This window comes from Pelobates fuscus, chromosome 9 (genome assembly GCF_036172605.1).
Source record: "Pelobates fuscus isolate aPelFus1 chromosome 9, aPelFus1.pri, whole genome shotgun sequence".
NCBI lineage: Eukaryota > Metazoa > Chordata > Amphibia > Anura > Pelobatidae > Pelobates > Pelobates fuscus.
The window spans coordinates 133,060,595-133,075,147 of NC_086325.1; positions in this window are offsets into that span (position 1 = coordinate 133,060,595).

Below are 14,553 nucleotides of genomic sequence, written 5' to 3' on the forward strand. Positions count from 1 at the left end.
TTTAAATCTTAACGCTCTTACGGTAACAGATTTAAATGCGTACTGTGCTGCAAGCAGACACTATGAATCAATTTGAAAAACAGTACAAATACATTTACATCGAAATATCTATTTTATTTATTCGTCAGTTAGCACAATGCACGGGTTCACGTTTTGTTCCTGTAGATCGGGACTTTGTATTCTGTAGCTGGTGAAACGTTATTGAAATAAAAATGTTGTTCAGAGTAAATCTGAATTATTGTTATCAAGCATTTATAACGTAACATTATATTCCTCAGTTTAGTACAATTGGAGGAATATAGACAGAGATATTAAGAGAATTTTAAATTACGGGCCGAAGCGGACAAACTTAAAAACAGGTGACTTCCCACTAAATTGAAATACCTGGGCATCTGGCTTCCTAAAGACATGACCCAACTGTACTACCAAAACTACCATCCGCTGCTGCAAACGATACAGGCAGATTTGAGAAAATGGGCCCCTCAATATATATCTTGGTTTGGACGCACTAATGCAGTGAAAATGAACCTACTACCCAGACTGCTTTACTTATTCCAGACGGTGCCGATCGCGGTCCCCAGAGCGTTCTTTAGCTCCCTGACGACCGCCATCCGCAGATTTGTCTGGAACTCGCGCCGTACGTGCACCAAGAGAACAACACTGGAACTACCTAAATCGCGGGGGGGAACCGGCCTGCCCTCAATAGAGACTTACTACCGAGCAGCACAGCTACACAGGCTCATAGACTGGCATGCACAACATCCCACAAAACAATGGGTCACTCTGGAATTAGAACACTCGGAGGGACATATACCCCACAAACTATGGCTACACACGGCCACGTACGCAGACCTACAAACTACAAATTCCTTAATAGACGCAACCCTGAGGGTCTGGACGGCAACCCGATACCGTCTGCAACTTACCACTTCACCCAGTCCCCTGACCCCCCTCACACATAACCCGGACTTGGCAGATACGCTGACGCGCGGGGATCTAGCCGGACTTCAGCCGACGGACTGGCCATATCTACATCTACAGTGGCTCAGTACCAACGGTCTCAAAACACTTGGAGAGCTATGCCCCGACAGAACACCCTCATTTTTAGAACAGTTCAGGTACTGCCAAATAAAATCATACTACTCATCCCTGCCGGGTAGGGGGCACATATATAGACCCTTAACCGACTTCGAAACCCTATGTGTACACCGCACACACATCACCAGGGGTATCTCAACTCTTTACACGTTACTCATGGCCCGGATGACTAGAGATGTTGAGCTTAGGTTCAAAGACCACTGGGAAAGGGATGCGGGGGAGACACTCACTACACAAGACTGGGACAAGATTTTCACCCTCACGCACAAATGCTCCATTAGCTCGAAATTTCAGGAATTAAACTATAAAGTGCTAACACGCTGGTATAGAACGCCAGACACACTGCACCGCATGCACGGTTCCACATCAGACGTTTGCTGGCGATGCGGCACACAATCTGGCACTTATATCCACATGTGGTGGTCATGCCCAGTAATTGCCCCTTACTGGGAACAAATTAGAGGAGAGATCAACAACATCACAGGCGCAGATATACCCCTGGCACCCTTACCGATGCTCTTGCACCACACCCGTAGCCCACTGAAAGCATACAAAAAAATCCCTGGAGCTGCCCCTCCTCAACGCCGCCAAATCCGTCATCCCTAGGATGTGGAAACAGTCAAGTGCGCCCACCTTGAGGCAGTGGGAAGCGGCGGTGGAGGACATACACACAATGGAGACCCTGACGGCCGACCTATACGGGAGATCGGAGCAGTGTGCATTGACCTGGTATCCATGGACCACGTACGTGGCTGACAGAACAGTAACCCCCGCACCAACTTAGCTGAAACTCACAGAACACCACAACACATACCCTGCCTCTCATGGGCACAGACACCCCCTACCAATTCCACACTGACAACCGACTGTTTCCCCCACGACCAAGACTGACAACGAGACGACTTACCAACCACTTGGTCTAACTGCCCATACCACGGAGACCTGGAGCAATCCAGGACGGACAACTTGAATTAACCGGTAGCACAGTGCAGGTTTCGAGAGACGGAATCACTCGGTTCCCGGTACATAGCTAGACCCCAAAGCTCATGTGAATTGCCCCGAATACCGCGCCTGCAGTAGGTAGAAAGCTACTAAGTGAAACAGAGGCCCTCACCCGACTTTGAGTTGCACTGATGACCTCCCATAAGACTAGCACGACACTTAACACCGTAGTCAGCTGGGGGGAAGGTACACCTTAGGACAACTGACCCCAACTGGGGGGCCGAGAACCTAGATATCCTGGTCCAAGCGTAAGCAGGGCACCCCAAACAGCACAGAGCACCGAAGGGATATCCCTCGAAGGATACTGAAGAGGCCAGGACAGTGTCCCAGTGGCAACATACCAGCCACAGTCAGCTAGAATCGCAGCCTAAATCAGTTGGGGCCGGAGCGGCTACCGCCGCACAGACCTGGGACACTGGCCTGGCTTCGTAATAGGGCTGAGAAACTGCAGGCGCTGGCCTCACAAGCTCGAGGGTCCAACGGAAAGGAACCTGTAGCCAGATCTGTGTTATGGCAGGAGTTCAACCTTATACGAGTAATGTTGTATGCTCATACTAAATGTTTTTTCCCTGACTGACGAATATTACATTACCTTTTGGAAAAAAATACAAATACAAATAAATAAAGATTGTCTCAAAAAAAACAAAAAACAGGTGACTTGAAGAATTTTTCCACTGTTGACGTTTGGTCTAAAATTCGAGGTTTACTTTGGATCTACAAAATGTAACACTTTAGTGCAGGGGTGCCCCAAAGGTAGATTATCAGGTGTTTTAAAACTACAGCTTCCATGATTGTACTTTAAAGGCATCGTGTGAGTTATAGTTCTACAGCATCTGGGGATTCACCTTTTAGGCACCCCTGTTTTCGTGAATAACCCTGACTCAATACAATAAGGAAAGAGGATCCAATCTGTAAAATAATATACTAGAATTTACAGCGCAAGATATTTGCGTTGTCATGATGCCGTATTTACGTTCTTGCTGTTATGTAAATAAGCCGTGAATATTTTCTGATCTATTCGGTTAGCCAGTGTAACTTTTACCGCAATCAGCCTATTCAATAAATTGTAGTTATATGATAAAAAATCTACAACTAAAATAACGGAGATAGCTAAATCCTTATACATCTTAATTCGTTTGGGGATAGATTAACCAGTGAATTACAGAGGGGCTTCTCATAAACGCCTTTAAAGGGTTTTTACATTGCGTGATTAAAACTTACATCATAAACCGCAAAGAGCAGAGTGTCCCTATGATGTCACCTTTTTAAATTCACACTTACATATATTTAGCTTTGTATCTCGCCTCTGCCATTAATAAGTGCACTGTAGGGAGATTATTCCATTATGGATGCAAGAGTGTTTCTTGGGGCTGGTCCAAGTAATTTATGGAATGTTACCATGTATTAGAGTCTTTAAAAAAAATTCTGTTTAATTTACAACAAAATATTTTATGGCACTATTGTGTGCACCCGCGTTTTCTGGTTTTTTTTCTTATGCTCCCGCAAAACAATCACCCAAACAATTTTCATATATATGGGCCTGTTATAATTCAAATGTATATCTATCATGTCCAAGGTCAGAGTTAATTTAAAAATGCATTTTGTTTTGTTCTGTGTTTTTTTTAACTACCATAATGTTAGATATCGGAAATCCATTTAAACTCTATACTTAGGCCTCATTTTGACTCATATCTACATCCATTATTAAGAATCGCTGACTGATATTTGAATTTGAAGTGTATACAAACTGCATAGGATATAAGGTCTACAATGGACAGGTGGGGAGGGCCTGTGGGCAGCAAGAAGAATGGACACTCAGACTGACAGAGAGTGAGTTGCTGAGACAGGATTTAATGCTGAGTATCGGGATGGGAATTCAAAGTGGAGAATTACAGAAAGCATTTGCTTCTAATTCATCTTTTAAGCTCTGTGCCAGAATCACATTTGGCATGGTTCAGTAGGAGTAATTGAGCTGTAATGAACTCTGAGGTGTCCCATAATTGAAGACTGAGTATTGTAAACTGTGCCAAAAATCATAAATGCTTAAGAATTTGCGGGCGGATGCAATCTCTTAAATATATCTGTAAGTACATCTTAGCAATGTTCCCTTGTGGTATTCCCATACTATGAATTATAGAAATCCCTCATTAGGACTCATGCTTTTATCAAGAGTGGGGCGGGAGCGAAATATTAGTAAGACTCACTATGCCTTACTTTTATACTCATACAGCTATTAGAATGGCACTTGGGCGCCTAACTGGCGCGTCCATTACCTGCTATTTGCAGCCATTGTGCTGTCTGGAAGGGGAGCAGAGTCATCATAAAGGACTGACACCAATAGATCTGCAAAGTGTGGCATGCTATATAATCGTTAGAGGCTTTTTTTTCCCCCTTAATTTTCTTCTTACCGACCGTATGTTGTTTGTAATGGAGTGGAGATAAATTATGTTCTTCCCTTTCTGAATTTCTAATCAGCGAGTGGAGAAAGGCAAACGGTCGTATTTCAACAACGCCCAACATTTTCGAGATAGAGAAGAAGGTTCATGTTCATTACTGCAAGGTCCTGAGGTCACAAATTATTTTCAAGAATGTTCTTTCTCCCCATTCATAAAAGTCATCTACTCCAATCTAGTCTTTGTGGACCTCTAATAAATGAGTTGAGTTTTGTTGACCAAGGTATAAAGGTCTGAGAACAAGTATGAATTGCTCGGCTTGTTATAACCGGTAACAGTTGTAGTATCTGTGTACGACTGCATGCTGCACTGTCACCTTATTACCTATGGGGTCCAAGCTGGGTTTAATTTGACGGGTGGAAATCCTCTTGGAATCCAATTAACGGGGCGCTTGTGATCTGTGCATAGTGAAGCTCTTCCCTTAATCCAGACCATGCTGTGTTGCAGGTGCTACTTTCCTAGGGAGATTATCTTGTCCCTTCCTTTTGTCCTCTGTGTCACTCACTTGTCAGAGACTCTGCTGGACGCACCGGGATCGGCAGGGATTCTTGTTTCCCCCTTTTACTCAGGGATATTAAGCAGCTTTGCACAAGACATGTTACAAGCAGTGGCTGGGCCCTCGTAACAGTCTTCTCATCTAGACAATAAACTCAGTGTGTAAGGAATGGTACTGGAAACAAACATTGATGTAATAGGCACATCACTAGAGACGTCCAGGTAATCTCTATTCAGTTTGACCTTATATCATTACAGAACAGATTCAGTATTCGTGATGGCTGTTTAGGTACAATAAGACTGGCATTATCTGACCCTGGCTTGAATATCCACTATATCTCCAGAAAAGGACTAACATCCCACAGGGTTCTAGGTTGGATATCGATTTAGGGCCAACCATTCATTCTTCATATAAAGATAGTGAATGAGGCCAAGTAAGTTACTTGTTCTGGGATGGCTGTCTAACCCCTGGGCCATAGGCAGCTGTGTAAGGTCATCTATGGTTAATTATGCTCTGTATACCATCAAATGCCGGGAGTTCAAAGTGAATTTCAAATATTAGGTGAAAGAGCCAAACAGAAAACATATAGCTGACTTGGAGAATTGTTCCAAATTAGTTATTTCTGACAACTCATATAAAATAGAAATGCCTATCTGGGTTTGCGAAGACATTAAAACACAACACATTAGGCATCAATTAGCTGATAGAAATGGTGAATCACTGAGAGGGTTATTAACTAAAAGTGTAATACAAAGCAAATTCGAAGCAAAGTTAAAATTTTACGCCAAAGCACCTAAATTAGAAAATATATCCAAGTCAGTTATTTGTTGAGTTTGGCTATTTTTGATTAAAACTTTAAAATTCACTTTGAACTCCTGACAACTCATTCACTTTAGTAAATAGTCACTATATTTTTTTTATTTTTTTTACACCAAACCCGAATATGTTCGGTGGATTCCCATTGGTCATGATGACCTCACAGTTCTCAAGTCAATGAACAGTAGCTTTGGCATCGTTGCTTGCAGTTGCATGAGGGCAACATTTTTGTGTGTCTAAATATTAGAAACTAGATTTAAAGGGGGCGGGGCCGGACCGCCGAGCTGGACGGTCGCAGGCAAAAGGAGCTCCTGCTACACATCACCAAATATGAGAAAAAAAACCCATATCTTTCGCCAAACAGCGGACCGACAGCAACAGTGCCCACAGCAGAAGGCCTGCTGGTGCCAGGGAGAGGCTGGCTTGATACGCTGCAGTCCCCTGGAGGAGAGGACCTTGTTGTCCCAACTGGGGCCTTCTCCGGCGGTGAGTGAGGTGGACGGCTGCCGCATCACTATCCTGCCACACGGCGCCCAGCCTGGGGCTCGTACCTGAGCGGACCCGGCCCTGTCCCCCCCCCCCCGTGGACCGGGGGGTGATCCCGGTCCTCACCCGGAGGCATGGCAGCCAGAACACAGGGGCGCCACCGTCCCTCTCGAGGGCCAGACCGCACCACATAAGATGGCGGCTGCCACGTGCGCCGGAGTCAGCAGATTGGAGCGCATAACAGCGAAGACGCAGATTTATCCCTCCACCCCTTGGACCGCAGGGGGTTATCACGGTCCACCACTGCACCCTACAAGCCTGTTATCACACAAGCGGACCCTGCTGGACAGACGCAAGTGGGAAAATGCTACAACGCTCCACACATCTAAGATGGCGGCAGTCCTCAACACGACGCCTCATACAAACGAGCCGCCCCACACATCAGAGTAGGAGGAGGCTGACAGGCTCTGTGCAGCGGAAGCCAAAGAGGCCGGTGGCTATCAACCAAAAGCAGCAAGCAGTAGAGTGCCCCACGACAGCGGTAGAGAGAAGCCTTACCCACTCCCTCCAGCACTACACGCCGGCACACAGAACGCAACGGCTGCTGCATGACAACAATGCATATTGTCCTGGCCCTCTCTAGCCTCGACCCAGGACTGCATGACCCAACCACAAGGGATAACGAAGTCTCGAGTGGCATGGACTGATCCAGGGACTATACCTACCAATAGAGCGCTGAATGCTTCTTACCCAGTCGCAACCATACTGCCACACATCCCCTCTGCTCTCACCACCGGGGGTTGCCTGCTGGGAAGCTCATCCTGATCAACGGTGCTGTGACTCATAATAACCTGACACTCCAGGTTTAAGCATCCTTTACCAAGCTGGTGTACCATCTTAGTCTTAAATTCCTCTCTTTTCCTTTTTTCTTATTTTTGTGTCTAAGTTTAAGATTAAGCATGTTTGAGCCTGTGTACCAGATAACTACTCACTAACAAACCCTAGGGCACAGTCACCCATCCAAAGTTATTTCATAAATCTCTTCACTTACAGCCAAAATTGAGGTCTGCATATTAAGCTAAGATGCCAGCGTAGCTATGTGGAATTTTTTGTACTCTTAAAATCAGTGCTCTCAGTTTATGTTTTAAACCGCTATTTTGCAAGCACTGGTCTTATTTAGCATGCATACTCTTCATAACAAGCGAGATTAAGCGAGTACATTTAACTGTAATGCGTAACCGATAGTAAACTATGCTCTGTTTATGCTTTTCAAAAAAAAAAAAACTGTGCACTGTTCAAATGCCATAAATGTAACATCAATGTGAAATATCTATGCTCACGACTGCTATTGTGGCAGAGCGAGCTGTCTTGTCTAACCATGCACTCAAAAATAAAGAATTTAATAAAAAAAGAAACTAGATTTAAAGAGATTCCATAATGAAAACATTTCTACATTGAGATTTATTCACTAAAGAGCAAATTGTAGTTAATTGAAAACCAAATTGTAAAACAGAGGATTATCTAGCCAGGCCATGTTGGAGAATTTTTTTTAAATCTATTCTTTCAGGTTACATTTTGATATTTGGTGCTCAATCCACTACAATATTTAGTGAATACTCCTGTGGCCAGCAGATGGTCATTACAGGGAAATTACTGAGTTCTTAACCTATATTTAGGGCTGTAATATTCACCATGTTTCCTACACCTAGACAGTTAATACTCATACATACTATTAAATAGCACATGGTACAAGTACTGCCCTGTAATATAGAGCAGTGTTTCCCAAACCAGTCCTCATGGCCCCGCAACTATCCAGGATTTATGTATTTCCTTTTTTTATTACAATGGAGATACGGAACAAACCTGGACTGGGTCATGAGGACTGGTTTGAGAACCACTGAGATAGAGCATTCATGCACAGGGAGGAAATGCCGTTCCATTGGTATTTCTACTTGAATGATGAATTGATTTCCTTCCAGAAGTTTCCTACAGATTCCCGTGTCGCCCAATAGAATGTGAAGATCAAATAGATCAGTGGAAACATGGTGGATCTATGGAATCTTCATGAATTGTAGTTTGTCCTGTCCGTTTTTTTGCAATTAAAGATTTATTACAGTTGTCATGAAGTCAAGAAAAATTAACAAGAAATGTAACCTCAGTGGGAAAAGAAGAAAACTAGGTACAAAATGTACCGAACGTTGGAGAAGGAACAAGTAAAAAGGTCAATCTATTTTTTTATTTTTTTTTTCAATAAGATTAGCAGTTTGTATCTACTCGTAGAAGAAGTGTCCTGCCTGTTTTAAAATCAACTGTACAACTAAAATGATGTATAAATTGCATGTTTAAACATCCTAACTTCAAATTACATATCAGTTCTAATGTGTACAAATTTGGTGGTTTAGTAAGAGCAAACTTCATAAAATTATCTCGAACAGTTCATGACGGTAAACTGATGCTTTGACACGAATGCTATATTCTAATTATAAAATATTATGAAGGTGTGTGTGAAATAAAGCAACAACGAACACAAAACCTCACCTTCAATCAGGCTATATAAAGACTCTTTACATCCGAGATTATGAAATAAAGATCACTGTCATGTTCATCCGTGAATTGTCAAATTTTCAATGTGAAATGCCAGAATAGCTAGAGCACATATGGAGTTGAGTCAAATCATGCACGATCAAAACCCATGAAAGTACGGGAAACACATCATATGCGATCGAGCCAATAAGGTTCCTAGATGTTGGATTTATCTGATCCCTTGCAGTTAGATCAATCAGACCACATGTAATCATTACCAAGTCATGTCAATTGCAAGCATATAAATACCAAATATACCAAATCCAATCTGTTTTCATAGTGTCAACTCAACTGGATTACCTATCTTCAGACCAGTAACATCACCAGTCACATCAATCAGGTCACCTGCAATATAAAGTGAGAAATTCAGATCACCCAACAAGGCAATGACAAATCATGGTGTTTCCGGTTAAATAAGGAGAAGAAGAAGACAAATTGTAATACCTACACTTCCAGATATAGCCCAATCAGATTAGTTGCAACTTCAAAACTGCTGAATTCACCTTCAGACAGACAACCCAAGGTGCTCTTAGATCTAAGATCAATCAGATCAACTAATAGGACCAGAAAGAATAACTTGTTGCCCGCAATACCAAGTTCGATAAATTGTATAGTATTAAGTTGGGTATGAAAATCAGCCAGACCCACAGGACATACTTGGAAACTGCAACAAAAAAAGGGAAAACTGGCACTCCCATCGTAACGTGTGCTTATTTAAGTTTCACCTGAAGTCTTCCTCCCTAGATTCTGTTGTCATCAACTCAACTCAAACAAGCCTATGTTGTTCTAGAGGTGGGATTGTTTGTCTAACACACTTTTGAAGGTTATTGTTATTACTATTATTTGGAATTTAAAATCTCTGACGGGGAGTAGCAGAAGCAGCACCAAATTGACATCTTATATAAAAGGGTAAAAACACATTTATAGCCGAGAAAGGAACCTCTTGTGGGTAAAGTCCTGTGTGGCAGCTGCCTATTTGGCCCAATGGCAAATTCTGCCCTAAGCAGGGGGTAAGAAGGGGTGGTGGCCTTGCACCAAATCCTGCGTCGTGGCAACACTCAGCAGCTGTGAGATCGATAATTAGTCTAAATATTTAGACCTTTAGAATTTAGTTAATGATGTGTCCTCCACCCCTCCCATTCCTATTTTTTAAATGCACAATGCCAGAAACATGAATAAAGAAATACATAATATAAATCTGAGAATTAACATCCTCATCTCTACCCCTTTTCATCGATTGCTGACGGGAAGCCCATGAGTGGGTTTCTCTCTGTTAGCACCAGGTACCATTTGGGTACATTCCCATAAGCAGATTGAGCCTTCTTGCAGCCTTCTGCTTGCGAACATCATTTTAATGGCTTATGTTTGCTTTGTAGCAACATTCGGCCTCTTCAGTCCTTTTCTCATCCAGAGCCTTTAAATAGGTAAAAAAAAAAAAAAAACTATTTGTTTCCATTATTTTCCAGCAAAGCATTGTGCCAAAAAAGCACCCTTGTTATCACGCGTGCCAGTCACCTGCAGACCCCTCCCAGAGACCCTGACTCCCTATTAAGCTTTTCCCTTTCAATCTTTTTCTCTTTTGACTTTTTGCAGAAGTCCTGTTTTAGAAATGAGCTTTAGATTGGGTACAGATTGAGACTCTTTTGTCTTTCAAGGGTTGTACTAAGCTAATTAAATTTGATCCCCCTACAAATTAACCCACATCTTTCCCATTAAATTCAGCCAAGCCTTTATTGAAGGCTTTTAGAAAATCTACTTCTCATTGAGTAAATCTGTTGAAAACATTTGCAAATCTCTTTTTGTCCAGAATGTTTCAGAGCTTCCCCCTTTATAAGAGCACCCCGCCTCTCTTTATCACTTTCTCCTTTTTTTTTGTGTGCAATTGAACCCAATATTCAGCCGCACAAACTGCCACATTTGGACACGTGAGAGATAAACATTTTGCACTTCAACACGGTTTGAAAGTGATCGGGTACGCCCACGTTGGTTGAAAACACAGATACATTATTTGCAAACAGTCTGATCACTAAATCTTTTATTCCTTTAATGGATCCACATGTTGGCAAAAATATAAATAACACACAAAAATTTTAATTGAAACGACGAGTAAAAATTTAAGATTTTTTACCCGTAGTGTGGATGTCATCAAGATTATGCAATTAATTAATGTGGAATTTTACATTTCTGAATTTTTATTTTATTTATTGCTATTTTTCTTTAAAAAAAAAAAAAAATTGATTAAAAAACACAAAAGCATAAAATGCCAATGTCATAAAGAGAATGAAAAAACATTGAAAAAAAAAATGATTTAATTTTTTTGCTTCCAAAATCGCAGCAAATGTTCAATGGCAGATCAATCATCTCTTGAACAAATAACTTTGTTTTCATGTTAATTAGCATTTTAAACTTCACTCATCCCAAATCTAAGAGTTTGTTGTTATCCTGTCTTTCCTGCTGTTTTTGTGTAATATTGATCAATATCGTGTGATGGGTATGCCCGGAGAACTAATATCTTCTTAATGACTTGCTCTCTGTGCTTATAGTTTTTACCCTGAAGCCTTGGATTTTTCTAAGCAGATGTTTAAGGGAGAAGAGAGAAGGGGGGGGGGAACCCCTCTTCTTTACATGGGGTGAGGATATAAGAGACTCTTTTTTCAAGGTTCAAAGGAAGGAAGGAGAATCCATCTCAACTAAAACTGTATTTACTGGTCTTAACAAAAGGCTCCTTTCTGGCTTAAGGGGGAAGATCAGCCCTTGGACTGTTTGTGGCAGCTTTCTACGCAGCAGGTCTGGGCTACGCAATACCATTAAAAATCATTTTAAAGTCATGCTTCTTAAATCACGCTCAATAGGTTTCATTGCCATTAATTTTGGATTGCCCTCTTTCTTCTCCCCGTCCCTCGCAATCTCTTCAAAGAAACAAAAGTTAGAAACAACTCATATATGTCCTGGAAAGAACTGGACTATGCTATCAATTGCTAAATCTTTAATAAGCCAGTCTGCCATTACAAAGGCTAATATGGTGCTGTCAGGGTATAGAAAGGGCATTGATTCACGTGATCAAAATATAATTTTGCCTCTTTAAATCAATGGTAAGCCCCCACCTTGAATATAGGGTGCAATTTTTGACAACAGTTTTAAAGAAAGATATTGTAAAACTAGAGCAAATGCAGAGGCAAACTACGACAATAAGGGGCATGGAAAACATTAGTCATGAAAGAAGAAAGGCTGAAAAAACTGCATTTGTGTTTTTAGAAAAATAAGGTGTCTCAGAGGGATACTTGATAGCACTATCCAAATTTAAACGGGATCAGTACAAACCTCTAGGTCCTAACCTGTTTGATAGCAGGAATATACAACGGAAACGAGATCACCTATTGAGAAACACAAGTTCCATGTGATTTTCAGTCTTTTATTTAATTGTATGTTTACCAGCTATTCCGATCTCTTCAATCCTGACTTTGACTTGCCTCATTGTCTTTTTGTCTTTCTGTTTTTGTTTTTTTTATCTTTGCCTTTCCTTCGACCATTCTCGTTCTTGTGTTTAATATTAAGCCCATCCATCTCGAAGGACCGGTAATACGTTCTATTCTCTTTGCTTTGTGCGTTTTGACCCAATGCTAACCCTGACATTTCTATTGTTTGTTAATTTATATAGAATATATTTTATGGTGTTTGTACAGATATAAATGCTTTTATATTTTATACACTAGCAGAGTTATTCAACCTGTTATTTGTCAAAAAGTCAAAGTGAATTCAATTGTATTTTAAATTTTAGTTCACAATAAGTGAACTGGAAAACAGTCTCTAAGTCATATTCTTAGTTTGGCTATTGTGACCTAAAATTGCATTCACAATCTGGAATTACCCTGTGTCTATGTACATAGATTTTTTTTATTTAAAAAAATGATAAAAGTAGTGTATTGTACTTTGTACATATTTAAAGGTCTACAGTGGGATTCATGGATGAAGAGAGGAGATAGAGGGGGAAAAGAAAGAAAGAGTTCAACAGACTAAAGAAGGTAGAAAAATTAAGAGAATTAAGATTCATTTGCAGAAAAGGTCCAGAGTGGTGACAAAAGTGGGGGGAAAGCACACAAATGGATGAAGAGAAAACGTATATAGAGATAAAGAGAACAGAGGTATTCATCGAGAGGTAAAGAGAGCAGGTACAGAATGAAGAAGAGAGTAGAGAGATGGAGAGATCTGCTAAAGAATGAAAAAGAGAGTAGAGGGATGAAAAGAGAAGAAGGAAGTAAAATGACTAGTAGAATAAGTATAGAGGGATGACAGGAGAAGAGACATCAGGAGATCTGATATACTAAGAAGAAGGTAAGAGACCAGAGGGATGAGAAGACAGATGAAGGGATCTGGTGTAGATGGAATAGGAAGAAAGCATTAGGAGGGATGAGAACAGCGGACGGGTAGATGAAGAGGTCGATAGAACAGAAAAATCATGAGAAAATAAAAGAGGAAGAGAGCAGAAAGACAAGTCAGGCAGCTTTACGGGTATGATGAAAGGAGGTGGTGTGATGTGAAGATCAGGTATGGAGAGTAGAGGAGAGCAGTGGGAAAAGAAGATAGAACATAGGGGAGAAGATGAAGATGGACAGATCAGGTTAAGTTAAAAGAGCTGATAGAGTGATGAGGGGAGCCAAATATAGCAGATGTATATGAGGTATAGGACGATAGACAGATAAAGAGAGCAATGGGATTAGTGGTGCAGGTATAGAGGGATGAAGAATAGTAACCGTATAGATCTATTTATGTAGAAGGATAGTAATAAAATACATATAACAATGACGGGCCTCCATTAACCAAACATGATAACATTAAGTAAAAAGCAGTAGAGAAAAAGTAGAGAAAAGCAAAATAGGTGAGACAATAAAGCCAGCAACCTTCAACGTTTAACCTTTAACCAAATGTCAAAACGAAGCACGCACAACTTCAGAAACACAACTGTCGTGAAAATGATCAAAGGAAGAACAACCAAAACTGATACCTTAACATCTCTCTATTATCAAATCTTAACGTATTTTCATAGCGGGTGCTACATGAGCAGTATGATGCCAAAAAGCATCAAGAATGCGTGGGTTTCAATGTACACAAGCAGACAAATGACATACTTCTAAGCAAAAACTGCCCAGGAACGCTAGCCCTGCTAACCTAATATCAATACAAATGATGCAACACAATTGTATATATGCCAAATGAACTTGTATGTTATCCAATGTGGAACTCTCTGAACCTCCGCACCTGCGGCACCACAGTGTATGTCATACCCGTTGATTGTCTTGATATCTTGAAAAGTATGTAACTATATATATATATACATGAACTGATCAATTAAGAATTTAAAACAAAAAAAGAATGCGTGGATCATCGTTGGTAAAGCAGCCGTCAACACATCGGGATAGCAGAGAGGTGGGATGAGTACATAAAGGGATAAGAAGAAAGATGGATTAAGGAAAATAGAGGGATGAGTGCAGCAGGTATGGAGAGCTAATGAGTTTACACAGATGATAAGAGAATGTAGAAAAAAGATGAGAGTAGATAGATGAAGAAAGGATGAAGAAAGTCAGCGGAAAGATGAGAGGAGCAGAACAGGTATTGAGAGAT